General features: G+C 41.2%; 2 long non-coding RNA genes across 26 annotated transcripts in view; one reads left to right on the top strand and one right to left on the bottom strand.

The window, feature by feature from the left end:
* LOC126494078 (uncharacterized) overlaps nt 1-8,370 on the top strand; it is a 61,812-nt gene that overhangs the window by 32,038 nt on the left and 21,404 nt on the right. The window contains exon 3 of one of the 13 annotated variants that reach the window (XR_007589930.1): nt 5,591-5,638. The exons of the other annotated variants lie outside the window; for them this stretch is intronic. This is a non-coding gene — a long non-coding RNA (uncharacterized lncRNA). The remainder of the gene's footprint in view (nt 1-5,590; nt 5,639-8,370) is intronic. 13 annotated transcript variants of the gene reach the window in all.
* LOC126494079 (uncharacterized) overlaps nt 1,646-8,370 on the bottom strand; it is a 48,212-nt gene continuing 41,487 nt past the window's right edge. For 12 of the 13 annotated variants that reach the window (XR_007589941.1, XR_007589943.1, XR_007589937.1 and 9 more), the window contains one exon: nt 6,356-7,381. This is a non-coding gene — a long non-coding RNA (uncharacterized lncRNA). Of the gene's footprint in view, nt 2,696-6,355; nt 7,382-8,370 lie in introns of those variants that run through there. The other variant, XR_007589938.1, reaches the window with a different exon arrangement.

The following is an 8,370-nucleotide window of genomic DNA, read 5'->3' as shown; positions in this document are numbered from 1 at the left end:
GTCTTCCACGTCTACCCAAACTGAAGTTTCTCTTTTAGGGATATTTCCTATTTCATTCATTTTCTTTTCTCTTTGTTCATTTACCTACCAGTTTTTAAATGTCTGGTATTCTTTTTGTAAATTTTATTCAATGAGGTGTTCTCTGAGATTTAGAAGCAAATTCATATGAAGTTAAGACTGCAGTTCAATGGATATAGCTGCTGGATACAATGCTTGGGTTATTTAGTGTAGGCCCTCTTTTTGAGTCTCAATTCTGGGGTTGCTAAGCAAATTCATGTAGTAGTTATGTGCCTGGGAAAACTTCCCAATTCCTAAAATTGTGAAAAGTATCTATGTAGGAAATATTACTAATAATACAATTAGAATGGAAATTTAGAAAATAGTTGATGAGATTCATAATCATTCAATTATTGTGCTGAGATAATTTTTTAATTTTCATTATTTAGGTATTGATTTTATTATTTGTTTTCCAGTCTGGGTTTCTTTATATTTCCTTGGGAACATCCTCTGTTGTTCAGGCTGGTCTCGAACTCAGAGATCCCCTTGTTTCTCCCTCTGTCAAGGTGTGTGCCACCACCTCCTGGCTTATTAATCATTTTTACAGAATTTCTACATAATGCCTACATGACGCCACCACTGCCCATTATGTGTATGTATTCTGGATGCTAAGAAAATTCACTGAATATATATGTATTGCCCTTGGACATCAGAGTCCACAATTTCTGAGAGAATAATTGGCCTTTCTGAAGCCTGCATTCATTAATCTACTACACACTCCATATTGCTTTCAAGTATTATTATTATTATTATTATTATTATTATTATTATTATTATTATTGGTTTTTCAAGACAGGGTTTCTCTGTGGCTTTGGAGCCTGTCCTGGAACTAGCTATGTAGACCAGGCTGGTCTCTAATTCACAGAGATCTGCCTACCTCTGCCTCCCGAGTGCTGGGATTAAAGGCGTGCGCCTCCATCGCCCGGCTTGCTTTCAAGTATTATACCTTATCCAACTGTATATACTTTTATCTCTTCAACTTTTGCCATAGACCCACAAGTACAAGTACACAGAAGTTAAAAAATGCTTCAGTTGCTTCCTCTTGCTGTTGATGGGAAGTAATGCTGAGTACCTCAATATGCACAAGTCCCATAATATGCACAGAATCAGATTTGTGGACCACTAGATCATGAATGGGATGTCTTCACATCCTTCCCATCAGGGCCAAGAGAAATGTGCAGAATAGGCACACAGGTTCTAAGAGCCAGAGGGCAAGGATGATACCAGCAGGACTGACACATGAGAACTCAGAGACTGGCAGCCCATACAGGGTCTGCATAGCATGCAAATGGTCCCATTACTGCGAATGGAGAGTGTATATTGAGTTCCCCAAACAGTCCAATTCATACTGGCAGGGAAAGAAATTTGAGATTTCTCTGATGGAGTCTCAATGGGTATATAAAGTATACATCGTAGGTCTTTCATTTGCATATTTTTATCTTACTAGTCTTACTTGTGTGTTATGATTTCTGATTGTGTGTTTTTATGGATTTTGAATTATACATGTGTTTTATCTGTACATGACATTTGTGCTTTTTCTTAAAAAAATTTTCTTTCTTTCTTTCTTTCTTATAGAATCTATGTATTTCCGACTGTCCTAGATCTCACTATGTAGACCAGGCTGACCTAGAACTCACAAACAGCTTCCTATTCTGACTTCAAATGCTGGAATTAAAGGAGTGAGTCACCATATAGGCTCTTGCTTGTTTTTAAAGAGAGAGAGAATGGAGGTCTGTCATTAGATGAGTCGGGAAATGGGGGGGGGGGGGAATCTGGAAGATGGGGAAGGGGAAACCATGATCAGAATATATTGTACAAAAAATTAATTTTCAGTTGAAAAGAAAATACTTCATAACAAAGGAATGTGCTTTCTTTCCATTATAAATGGAAAACTGAAGAATGAGCAAGACTTCCTCTGTTTCCTGCTGGAAATTCATAGCATGTGCAGGGAATACAGTTTACATAGCTGGGGCAAAGATGTGAGCTGTCTTTGATGCCTCTTGGGTCTTTAGACACAGAGTTGCCAACAGTTTGACTCAGAGTAAGTAATCTAGGCAAGCTCCAGGGTGGAGTGAGAGCACAGCTAGGTATGTAGTTACTTGGTAGCTCAATCTGGTTTGCTTTTAAAATTATTTGTCTTACATCATGGCCACAGTTTTCCCTTCATCCTTTCCTGCCATTCTGGCCCTCCACTGCCCTCCCCCTCCTTCCAATCCACTCCTGGTTCTCTTCAGAAAGGGACAGGCATCCTATAGCCATAGGACAAGGCATGGCATATCAACAAGTCATGGCATGTGCTCTGCAGTAAGACTGCACTTCCCTTTGTATTAAAGCTGGGCAAGGAAACCCAGAATGAGGAATGGATGTCTAAGAGCCTCCAAAGCCTTAGGGACAGTCTCTGATCCCACCCTCATATACATGTAGAGGGCCTAGATCAAGCCCATGCAGGCTCCCTGGATTTTGGTTTAGACTCTGTGAGTGTCCAAGACTCAGGCTAATTTTTTCTATGGGTTTTTTTAAAATTAATTTATTTATTATGTGTACAACATTCTGCTTCCTACACACCAGAAGAGGGTGCCAGATCTCATTACAGATGGTTGTAAGCCATCATGTGGTTGCTGGGAATTGAACTCAGGACCTCTGGAAGAACAGTTAGTGCTCTTAACCTCTGAGCCATCTCTCCAGCCCTATGGGTTTTCTTGTAACTCTTCCAGCTCCTACAATCCTTCCTCCTCTCTTTAGCAGGATTCTTCCTCCTCTCTTTAGCAGGATTTTAATTATGAGTGAATACATGCTGTGTTTTTCTTTCTGGGTCCAGGTCACTTCACTCTGGATTTTTTTTTTTTTTCTAGTTCCATCCATTTGCCTTCAAATTTCCTGATGTCATTTTTTTTAGCAGCCGAGTAATATTCCACTGTGTAAATGTACCACATTTTCTTCATCCATTCTTCAGTTGAGGGGTATCTACATTGTTTCCAGGTTCTGGATATTACCAATCAAGTGTCTTTGTGATAGGATGGAACATCCTTTGTTGACATGTCCAAGAGTGCTAATGGTGAGTCTTGAGGTAGATTGATTCCCAAATTTCTAAGAAACCTCTATTTCTACTTCCAAAGTGACTGTATAAGTTTGTACTGCCACCAGCATAGGAAGAATGTTCCCCTTGCTGGGATTAAAGGTGTGCGCCACCATCGCCTGGCTATGCCCCAGTACTTTCAAGGTTATTTCCCACTTTCTTTTCTTTCAGTTTCAGTGAAACTGGATTTATGTTGAGGTCTTTGCTCTACTTGGTCTTCAGTTTTGTGTAGAGTTATATGAATCGATTTGCATTTTTTTATATGCCCACATCCAGTTATGCCAGCATCATTGGTTGAAGATGTTTTCTTCTCGACTTCTTAGTCAAAAATCCGGTGTCCATAGGTGTCTGGATGTATGTTTGGATCTTCAGTTTGATTCCATTCATCCACCTGTCTGTCTGTTTTCCTGCCATGCTGTTTTGTAACTCTGCAGTACGGCTTGAGATCAGAGATGGTGATACCTCTGGCCGTTCTTTTACTCACAGAATTGTTTGGCTATCCTGGATTTTTTTTTTTCATAGAAGTTGCATATCGTCCTTTCAGGTTTGTAAAGGATTGTGTTGGACTTTTGATGGGGATTGTGTTGAATTTGTAGATTGCTTTTGGTCAGATGGCCTTTTTTTTACTATGTCGATCTTAAAGAAAAAGAAGAAAAGAAGGTCTTTTCTTCCCATCTTCTGATATCTTTTCTAATTTCTTTCTTCAAAGACTTGAAGTTCTTTCAGATCTTCCACTTGCATGGTTTGAGTTATCCCAAGATATGAATCTGTTCCCTTAAGGCCCAAACTTAACCTTTCATTTCAGGCAGGATACACCTAACTGGCTAGAGGAGAGGATTCGATGTGGTTTGAAGTGCTTGGTGATACATAGGAAACACCTGCATCCAACCCGGAGGGAAGAATTTATTAAGAAAACATTAAGCGTGGAGGTTGTAGATTGAGGCCACAGTTTGATTTCACAAAGAACACAAGACCTAGAGCACAGCATGGTGAGCTTGTCCCCTTTCTATTGGGCAAAAAGCAAGGCAGCCCCATTTCTTGTTGTTTTTTTTTCTCTTTTTTTTCAAACATGAAGGGCGGGAGAAAACGTCTCAAAATGGTTCTTTCATGCGCATATAGAACAACACTGCCCCCATGAGGACAGAGTTTCAACAGAGACAGTGCCATTCTAGCTTCCTGCCTCCTAAGAGTAATGTCTGTATGTAGAGGCACGGAGAAGCTGGTATTCAATATTGGACTTCCCTGAATTCCTCTAAGACCCTAGAACTTGTATGCTCATACACACTAGGTGTTATAATTAATGGAGCAGTTACGTTTGCTGTTAGAATACTTTGGTGTTGTTTTCTAGAAGAGCCCTTTTATTGGTCCTGGGTGCATCAAACTGAATAGTAGTAGATGCCTTGAGATTGCTCATTTTCATAGGATTCCTTCATTTTCGTATTTTTCATTATAAAAAGATATTTCTTTTTCTGAGTCCATGTACAAACTGTTTACAATGATCGGTTCAACATGTAGTGAGGGTGTAAATTTGGGACTGCGCAGTGAAAGGTGTTCGTGGGACACTTGTAACATGCCTGATGTCTTGTATTTATTCCTATATGCTTCATAAACAGTGGATTCAACCATAAGGTGAGGAAGGAAGATCAGGAGTTCAAGGTCATGCTAGGCTATATGGGGTCTTTAGTCCACCAGGTTAAAGACCTTTCTCATAAAATGAAACAAAACCTAACCTCATAAGTAGTTTGTAGAAAATAGTTCAATAATGTTGAAGTCTTTATGGGTTGATTTTTTTTTCTTGCTGTTTTTGACAATAAATGTACATTGTTTATGTAGAGTATATATGGAAATCTATTAGTCTATGAGAATTACTGATCTTAAAAATGAGATCCCTTGCAAACCAACCGAAAATGAGATCCCTTGCAAACCAACCGTATCTGCTGTAAGACAGAACAAAGAAGAATCCGTTGTAGAGTCTCAGAGGTAAGATCTGCTGTTAGAGAGGCCTTTGTCTCTAGTCACTGGATTTATTTAACTCCCAGAACATTCTTCTCCCTCTTTATGTGGAATATCTCTTTTGTCTCTTGAGATTTGATGCTGTGGCCAAATAAGCAATATGAGTTCTGGGAAGAAATGTCCAGATGAGTGAAAAGTGCTCTCTAGAGAAAGCAAGGGCACACTTGATTTCTGAGACATGAATGCTCTTTCTGAAAGTGGTAGATTTAGGACACAGTTTGGTTTCAGGTGGAAGAAAAAAAAGATAAGACCCTTCAGCAGTTCTCACTAAAAGGCGAAATGGTGGTGTTTCCTGGTACCTTTTCTCTGGTGATGTTTTCAGGTAGGAAGGGTAGGAAAAGAGAATTAAGGTATTTCTTTTGACCACAGCTGGTGCATTATTGAAAATGCTTAGGATTCTCGAACATTCCTTCCTTCGCAGTACCCACTCTTTTTTTTTCACAGACTGCACACAAGGCCTATTGCATCCATCACAATATGGAGCATGAACAAGTGAGTTGGGCTAAGAAGCAAGTTCCCTGATGCCTAATTTTTCTCTAATCCATGCATTGAGTTAGCAACACTTTCACTTCCCACCTCCAACTGGATGCTGAGATCTGCCCTCAGGACCACAAGAGAATCAAGTATCATGAGAAAGGCCTGGAGATAGAAGTCTGCTGGGTAAAGAGGGGCGAAATGCAGGGCTCCATCATTGACTGCACTCTTCTTTAAAAGAGGAAATGCATGAAGAAGGTGGTGCCCCAGATTGCACTTCAGTTCTCTGCTTTATTTTATTTTCTTTTTTGGTTTTTCGAGACAGGGTTTCTCTGTGGCTTTGGAGCCTGTCCTGGAACTAGCTCTGTAGACCAGGCTGGTCTCGAACTCCCAGAGATCCGCCTGCCTCTGCCTCCTGAGTGCTGGGATTAAAGGCCTGTGCCACCAACGCCTGGCTCTGTTTTATTTTTTCTTCCCTCCTTTGGTGCTAGAGTTCTGGTGTAGGTCCTCATCCACTAGATGTGACATTGGTAGAAAATGCTCATAGAGGCTGAAGTCTAAGAGTAGATCACTTTGAAGAAGGCAGGACTGCTGCTCCACTCTGTCTTTGTAGTGGAGTTTTTTTCCTGACCAGAAAGGTGGGGCGCAGAGAGCTGCCTTGAGGTTTTCTGGCTCCTCTGGGGCATCACTGCCATCATGGGGAAAACATTTCATAAAGAACTGAATACACACTGCTNTTTTATTTATTTATTATGTATACAACATTCTGCTTAACACACACCAGAAGAGGGCACCAGATCTCATTACAGATGGTTGTGAGCCATCATGTGGTTGCTGGGAATTGAACTCATGACCTCTGGAAGAGCAGTCAGTGCTCTTAACCTCTGAGCCATCTCTCCAGCCCGGTCAGGGGGATTCTTAAATGACCAAGCCTGACTCCTACCACTTTTTTTCCCCCTGTGTGCACAGACTGAAATCATGGGACCTTTGCGTTTTTGTGTTTTGTGTTTTAATGGTGGATTCTGATGAGGGAACAGATCTACTATCTGTGGCACTCAGATGAAATTAAAATGGAAGACAAGCCTTCAGTAAATCAAATTTACTCCCTGTGAAGGACTCTGGTTCTGTATTGTAGTTTTTTTCAGACAGGCAAGGCGGGAGTAGAGAGGCTGTATGGATGGTGCCTTTTTTTGCACTGGGACGACAGCGCCATCTCGTGGGTGTAGTTTCATATCTCCTTTGGCATGCATACACTGTTTTCTCAGTGCTGGCGGTTTTTGCAGGTGACGGTTAGGGTGATTCTCAAATGGATGTGCTTGGCCTTCTTTCCATTTTCTATCGCTCTTTTCGTGAAGGCAGACTGAAGTCATAGGGTCCTTCACAGTCTTAATGTAGACCCTAGAGACTGAGGGCCCAGTTGTTAGTGCACAACTGTCCTTTAGCCCAGGAATAGGACGTGGAGGGGCGTGGTTTGCACTGCTTGCTTTACAATAGGAATCTAATAGCTGGTGTCGTAGGGCTGGAAGGTGCTTCCTTCTCTAGGTTCTGGTGAGAAAAACAAAGTCTATTTGTTTTGGGGCCCGAGAAGTCACAGGGGCCCAAGCCGGGCACCCACAGATGTCTGCTGTCGCCATCTTCTGCCATGGCTAAGAATTATGGGACGAAAACTCGCTGGCAAAGTGATATTTGAAACTCCATCCGCGTGATGGCAGTAGAAGTCCATGAAGGAGCTAGTAGGCACTTGACTCCCGCCCTTTTTGTCTGAAAAAAAAAAAAACGTGATCCAGAGACAAAAGCCCCAAAGTAGTTGGCTGCCCTGAGTTCACCCAGCTCTGAGTACTTTATTATTTTATACTGGCCTTTGGACATCAGATTCCACTATGTTGTAGAGGAAAAATCGGCCCTTAAAAAGCCCACATCTAGCAACCTATAAAACCAACATTACCTTCCCGACACACAAGGCAGATTTACAGGCGCGGACACCTGAGTGTGCCAGCTCACACACATGCAACTTTCAGTCCAGTTTCTGCTTGTGAGGAAGAACATTTGGTGTTTCTCTGAGTCTGGCACTTTGCTTTGTGTTGTGACTTGTTCTCTACCCTTTCTTTTTCCATATTTTAGCCGCCATGCACTGTGCAGCACTAAACATGCAAACATCTTTGTAGCAGAGTATCCAAGAGTAAGTCTTACTGTGGCCTGGTGCCTGGTTCTGGCATTTGCTTTCACCTGAAGATATTATTATTGTACTCAAATCTATTAGAAAAGTAGGTAACATTTGATGAAAGTAGAGGAATTTTTTTTTTTTTTTTTTTTTAATTCAGCCTTGGGTGCCTAAAGAGATCTCTCAGTGGTCAGGTGCACTTTTTGCTTTTGCAGAGATTTTAGGCCCAGCACCCACATGGCAGCTCATACTCGTCTGTAAATCCAGTTCCAGGGGCTAAGATCCCCTTTTCTGACTTCCTGGAGTGATGACACTCAATTTGTAGACATACATTCCCAAGGGAAATTGCTGAAATACACAAAACCTTCAACTAAGTCAGCATCCATTGATGCTGTGCTTGTATCTCAGTGGTAGAGTATTTTCCTGGCATAGAGGAAGACACAGATTCCATCCCTAGCACACTCCAAATGGAATTGGAACCAGTCCTTGGCCCCGAGACTACATCCGAGAATATCTAAGAAAGATCCTTAAGATATCTAATAAATGTATGATTTAACATTTTTTAGGATAATCAGGAATTTATTTGCAT

The sequence above is a fragment of the Alexandromys fortis genome, unplaced genomic scaffold (genome assembly GCF_014885135.2).
Source record: "Alexandromys fortis isolate MF-2015 unplaced genomic scaffold, M_Fortis_MF-2015_v1.1 scaffold_314, whole genome shotgun sequence".
In the NCBI taxonomy this organism is placed as follows: domain Eukaryota; kingdom Metazoa; phylum Chordata; class Mammalia; order Rodentia; family Cricetidae; genus Alexandromys; species Alexandromys fortis.
The sequence above is the reverse complement of the archived record's forward strand: the minus strand, read 5'-3'. Positions and strand labels throughout refer to the sequence as shown.